This window comes from Microtus pennsylvanicus, chromosome 17, assembly GCF_037038515.1.
Source record: "Microtus pennsylvanicus isolate mMicPen1 chromosome 17, mMicPen1.hap1, whole genome shotgun sequence".
NCBI classification, from domain to species: domain Eukaryota; kingdom Metazoa; phylum Chordata; class Mammalia; order Rodentia; family Cricetidae; genus Microtus; species Microtus pennsylvanicus.
In genome coordinates this window covers 20,243,656-20,258,701 of record NC_134595.1, presented here as the reverse complement: position 1 = coordinate 20,258,701, position 15,046 = coordinate 20,243,656, and the positions used below count along the sequence as shown (strand labels likewise).

The 15,046-nt window shown below is 37.9% G+C and overlaps 1 pseudogene; it reads left to right on the top strand.

The window, feature by feature from the left end:
- Nucleotides 1–7,604: 7,604 nt before the first annotated feature.
- On the top strand, nucleotides 7,605–9,576 carry LOC142837190 (pleiotropic regulator 1 pseudogene; annotated as a pseudogene).
- The last annotated feature ends 5,470 nt before the right edge of the window (nucleotides 9,577–15,046 follow it).

Sequence of the window (15,046 nt, the reverse complement as noted above, 5' to 3'; positions counted from 1 at the left end):
CAGTGTTGGAATAGAGAAAGGGTATCTTTTACCACACCAATGGGTTTATTAATATGCACTCTTCATGTTGAAATATCTCACGTCCCTTAGATATTGTTATTTTTTCCTAAAATGTCTGCCACTGCTCAAGTAGACGTAATCAAAATTCATTTGTATTGTGTCAGTGGTAACATGCTCTTTGACATAATATTCTTAAGAAGTCCTTTATCTGTGTCGATTGTTTTTTTTTTTCAATTGGTTTTTATAACTACTCCTGCCTCAAACTCTGGTGAGTAATCTTGTAAGTGTAGGAGTTATATGGTCTCAGATCTGTTATAGTTCTTTATAGATTGGCAATGATGATATAATGCTGGGGGAAAAATCTCTCCAAAGTACAAAGGATAAATTTTAAGAGTGTAGCTCAGTGATAGAATTTGGTATTTATGAAAGGAAGAAAAAAAAAACAGTAAGATATCTTGTGATGAGGAGGCATGTTATTAGAATAAGTAGTAGCAAAGTAAAAGGGAATTCCCCCATTGTCCTCTATAGGAAAATAGTGTATATTTGGGAACTGACAAGAAAAGACTAAAAGAATTCTGTCCAAATGGACGCTGGTTTGATCATTCTCCACATCCAGTAGTGAAAAGAATGTTAAGGCAGATTATTAAGAAATGGACCATCAGCTCAACAGCCCCATCTAAAAAGTTCCATGGAAACTAAATCAGATGTTCAAAAGATCTAAAAAAAAAACTCTGTCTGCTGTGATAATTTTGCAAAGGAAAAATATAGTACTGAGTTAACAGAAGATATAGTTCAATGCTAGAGCATATAATTGAGGACTTAGGTTCACCTTGAAAACAAGAATAAATTCTGAGTGAAACTTGAGCTGTGGTGGTTTGAGAGGAAAGCAAGCCCAAGCCTTCAGTTAGCCACTCAGAATCACTCTCCACAGCTGCATCCTCAGTGTCTTTCCCCACTACTAATTTACTTCAGATAAACATAAAACTGTCAGCGTAAAACATATGTCTTTGCATCAAACAGTGTAGAAATAAATCACACATACTTACGGGACTCTTCAGGCCTCTACAAAGGGTTGAATAATATCCCTATAACAAGTCTAAGTAAGACATCCTGGCATTTTTGCATATGTAGACATTTGAAGATAGATGTAATAAAGTTAAGAATCTGGAGATTAGATCACTCTAGATTTATGTTAGGTACTAAATCAAATCACTGAAATCTTATAAGATAAGAAATGGCTGCTCCAAATCAGAAGAAACCTAGAAACAAAGGTCTTGGGAAGACTGCCTACATCCCCAGAAGCTGGAAATGAGGTATTGGAAGATTAGATTACCACTAAGAACCTTCAGAGGAATACCATCCTTCTTTGTTTTTGTCTCCCGACTTCTGAACCTCTGGTTTACTAGAGAAGATTTGTCTGTTGTATTAAGTCATTGAGTACGCGTTATTTGTTATAATAGACCTGTGAAACTAAATAGTCACTGTGCCTTGTTCACAATAATGATGAGTTTTGTGATACAACAGAATAAAAAGTGCAGATTGATCCTCCATCATTAAAAATGCAGTATGTGCATCATGGTAAACATGGTCTCTCAGTCTCCAGTACTCTAGGTCACAGTATTTCAGTCCAGTACAACCAGCCAATGCTCTTCACACCACTATGGTCTTGAAAATTAATTTTCATAATAAATTTTGCTACCTTGACAATAATGTGTAATGCATTGATGAAGCCACTCAGTATGAACAGATAGGGCCATAAACAATTAGAGATTACAAACAAAAAGGTAGAGGAAATGAATAAATCGCTCAAAGATACCCAAGAGAAACAAGAAAAAGCAATCAAACAGGTAAGGGAAATGGTTCAAGACTTGAAGAATGAAATGGAAGTAATGAAGAAAACACAAACCGAGGGAAGGACGGAGATGGAAAATCTGGGTAAATGAACAGGAACTACAGAGACAAGTACTACCAACAGATTATAAGAGTTAGAAGAAAGAATGTCAAACACTGAAGATACCATAGAGAAAATAAACACACCGATCAAAGAAAACAGCAAAACCAACAAATTCTCATCACAAAACATTCAGGAAATCTGGGACACAATAAAAAGACCAAACATAAGAATAATAGGGGTAGAAGAAAAAGAAGTACAGCTCAACCGTCCAGAAAATATATTTAATAAAATTATAGAAGAAAACTTTCCCAACCTAAAGAAAGATATTCCTTTGAAGGTTCAAGAAGCATACAGAACAACGAATAGACTGGACCAAAAAAAAAAAAAAACCATCTCCTGGCCATATAATAATCAAAACACAAAACATACAGAATAAAGAAATAATATTAAGAGTTGCAAAGGAAAAAGGTCAAGTTACTTATAAAGGTAAACCTATCAGACTTACACCTGACTTCTCTATGGAAACCATGAAAGCCAAAAGATCCTGGATAGATGTACTGCAGAAACTAAGAGACCACGGATGCAAGTCCAGACTACTATACCCAGCCAAGGTTTCGTTCACTATAAATGGAGAAAACAAAATTTTCCAGGATAAAAACAAATTTAAACAATATATAGCCACAAATCCAGCCTTACAGAAAGTAATAGAAGGAAAATCACAACCCAAGGAGTCCAAAAATGCCCACAATAACTCAGACATCTAATGACCCTTCATCAGCACAACTCGAAGAAGGGAAACACACAAATTCTACTACTAAAAAAAGAAAAAAATGACCGGAGTTAACAACCACTGGTCATTAATATCACCTAATATCAATGGACTCAACAAAGACAGACATCTACTCAGAGTTAAGGGCTGGGGAAAGGTTTATCAAGCAAATGGACCTAAGAAACAAGCAGGTGTGGCCATACTAATTTCTAACAAAGTTGACTTCAAACTAAAATCAATCAGAAGAGATGGAGAAGGACATTTTTTAATCATAACAGGAACAATTCATCAGGACAAAGTCTCAATCCTGAATATCTATGCCCCTAATATAAAAGCAACCACTTACGTAAAAGAAACATTAGTAAAACTCAGGGCAGTCATCAAACCACACACACTAATAGTAGGAGATTTCAACACTCCTCTCTTGCCAATGGACAGGTCAATCAGACAGAAACCTAACAGAGAAATAAGAGGATTAGGGAGGTAATGAATCAAATGGACTTAGCAGACATCTATAGATCATTCCACCTAAATAGAAAAGAATATACCTTCTTTTCTACAGCTCATGGAACCCCACCTGAAAGCTCTAAAAAAAAAGAAGCAGACTCACCTAGGAGGAGTAGAAGACTGGAAATAATCAAACTAAGGGCTGAAATCAACAAAATAGAAACACAGAAACCAATCCAAATAATCAATGAAATGAAAATCTGGTTCTTTGAAAAAAATCAACAAGATTGATAAACCCCTATCCAAACTAATTGAACAGCGCAGAGAGAATACATAAATTAACAAGATCAGAAATGAAAAGAGAGCCATAACCACAGACACAGAGGAAATTCAGAAAATCATTAGATCTTACTACAAAAGCCTGTATGCCACAAAATTGGAAAATGTTAAAGAAATGGACACTTTTTTAGATAAGTACCATATACCAAAGTTAGACCAGGACCAGGTGAACAAAGTAAATAGAGCTGTTAGTCGCAAAGAATTAGAAGTTGTTATAAAAAACCTCTCTTCCAAAAAAAAAACCCCAGGTCCATCCAGATGGTTTCAATGCAGAATTCTACCAGAATTTCCAAGAAGACATAATACCTATACTCCTTAATGTATTTCACTATATAGAAACAGAAAAGTCATTGCCAAATTCCTTTTATCAAGCTACAGTACCCTGATACCAAAACCAAGAAAGAGAATTACAGGCCAATCTCACTCATGAATATCGATGTGAAAATCCTCAATAAAATACTGGCAAACCAAATCCAAGAACACATTAGAAAAATTATCCATTATGATCAAGTAGACTTCATCCCAGGGATGCAGGGCTGGTTCAACATACGAAAATCTAACAATATAATCCATCATATAAATAAACTGAAAGAAAAAAACCATATGATCATTTCATTAGATGCTGAGAAAGCATTTGACAAAATTCAACATCCCTTTATGATAAAAAGTCTTAGAGAGATTAGGGATACAAGGGTCATACCTAACTATAATAAAAGCTATTTATAGCAAACTTACAGCTAACACCTGATGGAGGAAGGTCATTGGTTAAGTAATAAAGAAACTGCTTAGCCCCATAGGATAAAACATAGGGGGGAGGAGTAAACAGAACAGAATGCTGGGAGGAAGAGGAAGTGAGCTCAGAGCGACGCCATGCTCTTCTCTCCCGGGCAAACGCGATTCAGCTCCGACCCAGGATGGACCTAGGCTAGAATCTTCCTGGTAAGCGCACCTTGGGGTGCTACAACACATGATTGGAAATGGGCTAGTCCAGGTGCGAGAGTTAGCCGAGAAGAGGCTAGATATAATGGGTCAAGCAGTGTTTAAAAGAATACAGTGTCCGTGTAATTATTTCAGGGTATAAGCTAGCCAGGTAGCCGGGGTGCTGGGGACGCAGCCCCGCCGCACATATTACAACAAACACCCAATTAAATGGAGAGAAACTCAAAGCCATCCCACTAAAATCAGGAACACGACAAGGCTGTCCACTCTCTCCTTACTTCTTCAATATAGTGCTTGAAGTTCTAGCAATATCAATAAGACAACATAAGAGGATCAAAAGGGATTCGATTGGAAAGGAAGAAGTAAAAATTTCATTATTTGCAGATGATATGATAGTGTACAAAAACTAGAGCAAAGAACTCCTACAGCTGATGAACACCTTTAGTAATGTGGCAGGATACAAGATCACTTCCAAAAAATCAGTTGCCCTCCTATACACAAAGGATAAGGAAGCAGAGAGGGAGATCAGAGAAGCATCACCTTTCACAATAACCACAAATTAGCATAAAATATCTTGGGGTAACTCTAACCAAGGAAATGAAGGATCTATTTGACAAGTCTTTGAAGAAAGAAATTAGGAGGATACCAGAAAATGGAAGGAACTCCCTTGCTCTTGGATTGGGAGGATCAACATAGTAAAAATCGCAATTCTACCAAAGGCAATTTATAGATTCAATGCAATCCCCATTAAAATCCCATTGAAATTCTCCACAGATCTTGAGAGGACATTAATCAACTTTATATGGAAAAACAAAAAACCCAGGATAGCCAAAAGAATCTTATACAATAAAGGAACTTCTGGAGGCATTGCCATCCCTGACTTCAAACTCTATTACAGAGCTTCAATATTGAAAACAGCTTGGTATTGGCATAAAAACAGAGAAGTGGATCAATGAAATAGAGTAGAAGACCCAGATTTTAACCCACAAACCTATGAACACCTGATTTTTGATAAAGGAGCTAAAAGTATTCAATGGAAGAAAGAAAGCATCTTCAACAAATGGTGCTGGCATAACTGGTTGTCAACCTGTAGAAGAATGAAAATAGATCCATACCTATCGCCATGCACAAAACTCAAGTCCAAAATGGATTAAAGACCCCAATATCAGACTGAACACACTGAACCTAATAGAAGAGAAAGTGGGAAGTACTCTACAACATATGGGCACAGGAGATCACTTCCTACGTAGATCCCCAGCAGCACAGATATTAAGGACAACATTGAATAAATGGGACCTCCTGAAACTGAGAAGCTTCTGTAAAGCAAAGGACACTGTCACTAAGACAAAAACGCAACCCACTGCCTGGGAGAAGATCTTCACCAACCCTGCAACAAAGGGCTGATCTCCAAAATATATAAAGAACTCAAGAAACTAGACTTTAAAATGCTAATTAACCCAATTAAAAAATGGGGCACTGAACTGAACAGAGAATTCTCAACAGAAGAAATTCAAATGGCCAAAAGACACTTAAGGTCATGTTCAACCTCCTTGGTGATCAGGGAAATGCAAATTAAAACAACTTTGAGATACCATCTTACACCTGACAGAATAGCTAAAATCAAAAACAGCAATGATAGCCTTTGCTGAAGAGGTTGCGGAGTAAGGGGCACACTCATCCATTGCTGGTGGGAATGCAAACTTTTGCAACCACTTTGGAAATCAGTGTGGCAATTTCTCAGGAAATTCTCGATCAACCTGCCCCAAGATCCAGTAATACCACTCTTGGGAATATACCCAAGAGATGCCCTATCATATGACAAAAGCATTTGTTCAACTATGTTCATAGCAGCATTATTTGTAATAGCCAGAACTTGGAAACAACCTAGATGCCCTTCAATGGATGAATGGATGAAGAAAGTGTCGAATATATACATATTAGAGTACTACTCAGTGGTAAAAAAAAATGACTTTTTAAATTTTACCTGCAAATGGATGGAAATAGAAAACACTATCCTGAGTGAGATAAGCCAGACCCAAAAAGATGAATATGGTATGTACTCACTCATAACTGGTCTCTAGCCATAAATAAAGGACATTGAGCGTATAATTTGTGATCCTAGAAAAGCTAAATAAGAAGGTGAACCCAAAGAAAAACATATAGTCATCCCCCTGGATATGGGAAGTAGACAAGATTGCCGGGCAAAAACTGGGAACTTGGGGAACTTTCATCTGGCGATGGATCGAGATGGAGACAGAGACCCAAATTGGAGCACCGGACTGAGCTCTTAAGATCAAATGAGGTGCAGAAGGAGGGAGAACATGAGCAAGGAAGTCAGGACCACGAGGGGTGCACCCACCCACTGTGACAGTGGGACTGATCTATTGGGAGCTCACCAAGGCCAGCAGGACTGGGACTGAATTAGCATGGGATGAAACCGGACTTTCTGAATGTGGTGGACAATGAAGGCTGATGAGAAGCCAAGAACAATGACACTAAGTTCCGATCCTACTACATGAACTGGCTTTGTGGGAGCCTAGCCTGTTTGTATGTTCACCTTCCTGGTCCTGGATAGAAGTGGGAGGACCTTGGACTTCCTGCAGGGCAGGGAATCTGGACTGCTCTTCATTCTCAAGAGGGGGAGAGGGGGAGGGGAATGGTGGAAGGGGGCGAGGTGTGGGAGGAGGGGAAGGGATATGGGAAATGGTGAGGAGGCAGAATTTTTTTTCAACAACTAAAAAATAAAAATAAAAAATAAATAAACAAAAAAACATAATAAGAACTTAAGGATTGTTTATAAGTCAGTAGATTTAGATGACATGCAAAATAATGTATCAATAGAAATGACAGGCATACCTACGTGGGCCTTGCTCATCTTTCCTTGAAGATTTTTGTGACATTGAAATGACTCAAGGGGCGCTAATGGAACCGGGGTTAAGACTTCATGTGTTTAATAAATATCTTGAAGAAAAAGTGAAAAAAAAAAAGATTGCAAACACCAACGACATCAATTATTTTTACACAGAAAAACATTTGAAAACGCTAGATCATAAACCACAGATTATGCCTAAGTAAAAGACAAAACTTCATTCCTTTAACAGCAGGCCAAATAAGGTAAAAACGGTAAGTTGTCTATCATTTCTGATCCCTGCGTGAAGGAGCATTAAACTTCTTCCAGGAGCAGGACCTGCCCCTAAGCAGGGCTCCAAAGCTGGCATGCTCTCTCTGCTGCTGCAGGAGACTCCGCCCTCCGCCAGGAAACCCCGCCCAGCTTCTCCTCGCCCCGCCCCTCCGCCCGAAGATCCCGCCCATCCCCGCCTAAACCCCGCCAAGCTCCTCCCTGTGGCTCCCGCTCAACTCCGCCTCCGCCTAGGTCCCGCCCCTGCGGCTAGACCCCGCCCCTGGGCTCTCTCCTTGTGGTGGGCGACCAATATGCGTGTGCAGGTGGCGTCACTTCTGCCAAAGGGCTCCAGTCTCCCGAAGGAGCTGTAGAATAGTGGCAGCGAATTCTGCCTCTAGTTAGTTGGCTGCTGGAGGAGCTGGCTGAACCGCGGTGATATTCAGAAGCATTCTGTACACACACTGGTGTTCAGGTCACTGAAGAGGACCCATGACATGTTTGTAGCTGATAATGGAAAACCTGTGCCTTTGGATGAAGAGAGTCACAAGCGGAAGATGGCAATCAAGCTTCGTGATGAGTACGGTCCTGTCTTGCATATGCACACTTCTAAAGAGAACCTTAAGGAGAAGGGACCTCAGAACGCGGCAGAGTCACATCCCCATAAACAATATCCAGCCAATCAAGGACAAGATGTTGAATACCTGGTGACAGGTACCCATCCATACCCACCAGGACCTGGTGTTGCCCTGACCGCCGATACCAAGGTCCAGAGAATGCCCAGTGAGTCAGCAGCACAGTCCTTAGCGGTGGCGCTGCTGAATCAGGCCAGAGCTGATGCAAATCGTACTGGACCTTCTGGGAGTGAGTACCGACACCCAGGAGCTTCTGACCGTTCCCAGCCCACAGCGATGAACTCTATGATCATGGAGGCTGGCAATACCAAGAACTCTGCATTAATGGCTAAAAAAGCCCCTACAATGCCCAAACCCCAGTGGCACCCACTGTGGAAACTCTATAGGGTTATCAGTGGGCATCTTGGCTGGGTTCGGTGCATTGCTGTGGAACCTGGCAATCAGTGGTTCGTTACTGGCTCTGCCGACAGAACTATAAAGATTTGGGACTTGGCTAGTGGCAAATTGAAGCTGTCCTTGACTGGGCACATCAGCAGGGTGCGTGGTGTGATCGTGAGCACGAGGAGCCCCTACTTGTTCTCTTTTGGAGAAGACAAGCAAGTGAAGTGCTGGGATCTTGAGTATAACAAGGTTATACGGCACTATCATGGCCATCTAAGTGCAGAGCATGGTCTGGATTTGCATCCAACAATCGACGTCCTGGTGACTTGTAGTCTAATTCAACTGCACGGATCTGGGACGTGAGGACTAAAGCCAGTGTGCACACGTTGTCCATACATGCAAATGCAGTTGCTACCGTGAGATTCCAGGCTGCAGAACCACAGATTATCACCGGGAGTCACGATACCACAATACGATTATAGGATCTGGTGGTTGGAAAGACAAGAGTGACATTGACGAATCATAAGAAATCTGTCAAGGCTGTGGTCTTACATCCACGATATTACACATTTGCATCTGGGTCTCCAGATAACATAAAGCAGTGGAAGTTCCCTGACAGAGGCTTCATTCAGAATCTCTCCGGTCATAACGCCATCATCAACACGCTGGCAGTCAATGCCGACGGAGTACTTGTGTCTGGAGCTGACAATGGCACCATGCACCTTTGGGACTGGAGAACTGGCTACAATTTTCAGCGGGTCCATGCAGCCGTCCAGCCTGGGTCTTTGGACAGTGAGTCGGGAATATTTGCTTGTGCTTTTGATCAGTCGGAAAGCCGGTTGCTAACAGCAGAAGCTGACAAAACCATTAAAGTTTACAGAGAGGACGTGACCGCAACGGAAGAAACTCACTCAGTCAGCTGGAAACCAGAGATTATCAAGAGGAAGAGATTATAGTGGGCACTGTCTTCATGGCTGTCCCCCTGTTCCTAGCTTGGCGTTTATGAGGAAGTCACTGATGCTTTGTACTTTACAATAAACTGCTCCCTGTGCCCGCCCCCTCCCCCAAATAGACCTTTATGATCTACGGACTTGGTGAGTGTTTGAATTTGTGATACTTACAGGCTTAGTTAGGATAATTGATAGAGGTCTAATCTACCCTACTGCTTGGACATTTGCTACAACTTTAATTAAAAACTCAATGAGAGAATCCAAAAGATTTCTTCTCAATCGTGCTCCAGATTAATCAGACAAGGGGGGCCACTGCTGAATCTGACAAGGGATAATTATATTGAACTTACGAGATAGGTATTGTTAGGAAACATTTCTAGACATCTAAGAACTAGTAATAAACATGAATCTTTGACTCACACTACCATTCAGGGGTCTGTGGACAGCAATCATAGCTGTGACAGTGTTTGACTTTGAAGCAGAAAACAGGCATGTATATTGTGCACTATGAAACAAATAGATTCCTTAAACTCTGGTTCCCATCTCACGATGCACATATTTTAGAACAAGTTCGGAAATTGAATAGGATGTTTCCTCATTGTCTCTTAGACTTGAGGGTGAAAGAAAGCAATATGGACATGCTCCTTGCTGATTGAAATGTGATAAACTGTTTTTTCTTCTTTTGTTCACATCCCAGAATCCAGCTGGTGCTGCCAATATTGAATTAGTATAGGGCTGTTCACTGGATAATGGGAAACCACACTCTCAATAAGTTATTTTTGCTCCTCAGTACTATCACCTGCCAACAGCACCTCAAAAGGAGTAAGTAGTAGGAACACCTCTCTCATCTATATAAATATTATGGTTAGCTTTTTCTGTATGGTTTTGTTTTTCTTTCTTTTTTTTTTTTTTCGAGACAGGGTTTCTCTGTGGCTTTGGAGCCTGTCCTGGAACTAACTCTGTAGACCAGGCTGGTCTCGAACTCACAGAGACCCGCCTGCCTCTGCCTCCCGAGTGCTGGGATTAAAGGCGTGCGCCACCACCGCCCGGCCGGTTAGCTTTTTCTTATGCTAACAGAGGTCTTTCTTTTATATTACATAAGGTTTAAGAAAATGTACCCTAATAGAAGAACATTTATTGTATAATTTTAAGTATGAAATGTCTTTACTGAGTGAATATAAAAATTATTGCATTTGCATCTATATCCTAATGCTGATTTTAACCACATTTTTAGAGTTTTTTATTGAATTGTTCTCTATTTAGATTCCTTTTTTTGTCTGTCATAGAAGAATTTCAAATATACAGCTTCTACAATTATCTGTTGACTTCTTGAACTTTGTATTTCAAATTATTATCCATTCAGCATAAATGTAAGAAAAATTTACAAGTTACCAGTTACTTTGAAAGATATTACTCCTACTACTATAACTTAGAAAAAGTGGCATTAAGGATGTGGTAGAGTGATATAAGCACATGCCAATACTACTCAGAGGAGCACAGAGGTAATTCTATTTTGTTATATATGTTTTCTATAAAATATAGCCTATCAGTGCATTCATGTCTGTCCCATTAATACACTCAGTTTAATAATGCTGGTTGTATCGCTTTTCTATGACATATTTAGTTATTATTTTATTTTGAATAAACAGGGGAGTCTCCAAATACAAATAGTATAAGCAATATTGAAATTAGTTCTCTTATTTCTTGTGATCTCAAAGGTAAAATTCTGTTGTAAAATTAGGGATACCACAGACTTTAGTGGAATTAACTCTAGTAATTTTTTATAAGTACATATATTTTTTTCCTAAAGTCTGAAGAGATGGCTCAGTGGTTAAGAGCACTGCCTGCTCTTCCAAAGGTGTTGAATTCAATTCCCAGCAACCACATGGTAACTTACAACAGTCTGTAATAAAATCTGATATTCTCTTGAAGAAGGGATCTGTCTGGTTAGTCATCCTCATCAGCTTAGGTCATGAAACACAATAGGGAGAAGTTCAACAAAACTGTCATATACTGGCTGCCTGTGCATGCTTCAGTATTGCCAGGGCATAAAAGTTAATTAATTAATTAATTAATAGAATTTGTACCTAAGTGATAATCTTACAATATTTTTGGACGCCCTTTTTGAGGCCTGGGCGTGTAACTTCCTGAGCCTAACCTGAGTTGGCATCAGGCCTAGTATAACTTCCTGAGCCTAGCTAAAATTTGAAGACCTGTCTTTGGCTACCCAACCTAGACCCACCTCTGCCCAGCCACCGCTAGTCCAGCAGAATATTATTGGACCTTGTTCCTTACTCCATCTCAACCCATTCCAAGTTTCCCCACCCCGTCACAACCCTATATAAGTCCTTGATTGATACCATTAAATGAGATCCTGCTTTGACAGACTCCTGGCTCAGTGGGTGTGTTTCTCCCTAATGGCCACGGGGGAGGGCTGGGTCGTCAGACACTCACTGTCCTGCTCAGAGCTTAGGGAAATCTAGCATGTCTGGCTCTGGCCCCCACTCTTTCTGCCAGAGGACACGGAAATCTTTAATATAACACTATTGTTTATTTACTTATTTTATGTTTTATGCAATATGAATGTTTTTCATGAAGACATAAGCATTATAGAATTACACCACACTTTTAGAAATGAAAAAAAAAAAACTTGAATCATTTAATGGAGTTCATCTTTTAGAAACTGACCAATGGTTATTTAAAATATAGCTCAGATTCAAAGTTCTTGCCTATCTGTGCGGGGTCTTAGATTTGAGACCTAGAACTGGAATTAGTTTATTAATTATTAAATTAATAATAGAATCAAACACTGAAGTATGTCTAATGAAGTTAACAAAATTGAAGGTCATATCATAATGACAAGTGAGAAGACATAATCATGCTATTAACTAATTGATAGTCTCAAATGTATCCCTTTCCAAGTTAATTCCTTCTAACATCTGTATTTATTATAGTTGCTTGCTATTAAAGAGTAGATTTTAGTAAAAACAAAATTGACTAATTCGTATAAGATTATTTTATAACATTTATCACATAGAGTTAATATATAAATTAAATCACGTTCATGAATGTCTTCTTAATATGATTTCAAAATAATGTTATGTATTTTCATATAAAAGTAATATTTGATTCCCCATTCCAGTTGACATGATTTATTTTTCTTCTTAAAATAGAGAGTGAAAAAAATAATTTTAATTTATGGCCAGCAGTCATTCCTACTTCAGTTGGGAAGTTTGATAAAAGTTTCTTGGAGAGGTCAGTTTAATCAATTGTACTTTGTGAACTAACTTCATCTAAGTTCATTGTAGAGCCCTACAGAAAAAGAATAAGCAATTCTCATACTTTCCCTTTCTTGTTTTTTTTTTTTCTATTGTTTTTTACATGTTTGTTTTCCAGGGACAGGGGGAGAGAGAAAGAGATAGAAAATATAGTGCATAGTCTTGGGGAGATGAGGAAGTAGGGATGGTTGGGTAAGGGTTGGGAGAGGGGGACCCTCATCAGTATATATTCTATGTTAAGTAATAAAAAAGTAAATTTAGAACTCTAAAATAAATTTTTCATACTTTCAAATGTATTGAAAATTTCTCTGAAATTTTGATATCATAGAATTTCCTACATTTTTACTAATTATTCAATTCTTATCACATTTACATTTTAAGATGAAAGTTTAAGGTCTGGATATATAATACTTATTTAATTGATCTGGTTTTTATTTTCTTAAAGATCTTCTGGCAATATACAAATCCTTCAGATCAGATTTGATGAACTGATGTCATGTTCTTTATATTTGACCCATATCTTAATTTATATTATATTTTTAACCATAAATTAATTTACTCAGTACTAAACATTGAAATAAATTTTAGTCAACCAATGGTATTTAGATGAGACATTTTACAGTAATCTGATTTTCTTATGTTAATGGCATATTTACACTGCCAAAATCTCATATAAAATCATATGAGATTTGATAATTATGTTAGTGAATTTTCTGAAAACTTGTCTTGAAATTAATTAGAGGAATTTCAAAAAATCATGTGTAGATAATTTCTCTTTGTCTTATTTAAACAAGTATGCTTATTAAACTATTTAAAATAAAAATATATTCAGTTTCAAACCTGTAAACAGTAAAAAACTAATGACATTTGTACACATATTTCTTTCTAACTGATGACAGTTAAAATAAAAAGGGACGCCTTTTAAATCGTCTAGTATAGAGGTCCATTTCACATATAGCATTCTTGGGATTTGTTATTTTGCTACCATCTTTTGTGCCTTCCAAAAATGTTGTCCATACAACATCACAAAAATGTAAAATAGTGGTAATAAAAATGAAAAAAACAATTGTATTTGTGTTGATATTATATATTCATTATTTGTTAAATAAAATCTGATCATAATAAAAATAAAGACAAGAAATAGCTTACTCTCTCAACATCTGGACAACTATCCTAACATATCCAGAAGTAGATAGTTAAAACAAATTCAGTGGTATTATTGAGATTTTTTTTCATCACATATTGGCTTGGTAAGGGCATTTATTTAATCTAATAATTCTTTTAGTTGTATATTTTTATTTCTGATTTTCTAATTTGACAGTATGTATATGTTTGTGTTTCTCTGCTTTTCTTTATTTTTTTTTCTGTTTCTTTAGCTGGTTTTTAAATTCTAAAAAGAGAGAGGAAGAAGACATGGAATTGGAAGGTGGGAGAGGAGATAAGGAAGAGGACACCATGAGTAGTATATATTATATGAAAAAAAGAAGTAATAAGCAGAAAATGTGGAAATGAAGGCAAATCATAGTTACAAAAGGTTAAAAAAGTAAGCACTATTAAAGAACATTTAAGATGTCATATTCTGCATGTCCAGACAATGGATGTTATGTATCTTGGGTGCAGCTATATTTACAAAGTCCTAATAAAAAAGAACATAAAATAGAATATATTTTAAATATATTTTATTAAAATTTTATACAATATATTTAGTCATATTCTACACCCTCCAAAATCATTTTCCCAAATTCTTCCAACTTCATGCGCTCTCTCTCTCTCTTCTCTCTCTCTCTCTCTCTCTCTCTCTCTCTCTCTCTCTCTCTCTCTCTCTCTCTCTCTCTCAAGTCCAAACAAACCAAAGGATGGAAAACACCAATTTAAATCATACCAAGATAAAACACTCAAAAATTTAATTTTGTGTTCATCAATATTTTTTTCTTGGCATGATTCTTATCCTAGAGTGTGGTTAATATCCTTCGTGAGATTCCATTGGAGATATTTGATTTTTCCCTTTCCAATCCGGTATCAAGTAAATTTCTGCTATACGGTGGGACTTTGCTTCTCCCTTCTCCATTCAGGAATTTTTGTCTTCATTCACCTTTGGGCAGGTTTTGTGCTGAGAGAGACTCTGAGATTTTATGTCACATTAGCCCTGCTGTATGTGCAAGAAGCTATCTAACTGGCATTATCCAAAACCCATATAACATACACTCTTTCTGTCTTTTCTTCCAAAAAGATCCTTCAACCTTGAGGGAAGGGGGTTGATTAAGAAAAAAAAATCCCATTTGGGCTGAGTCCTTCA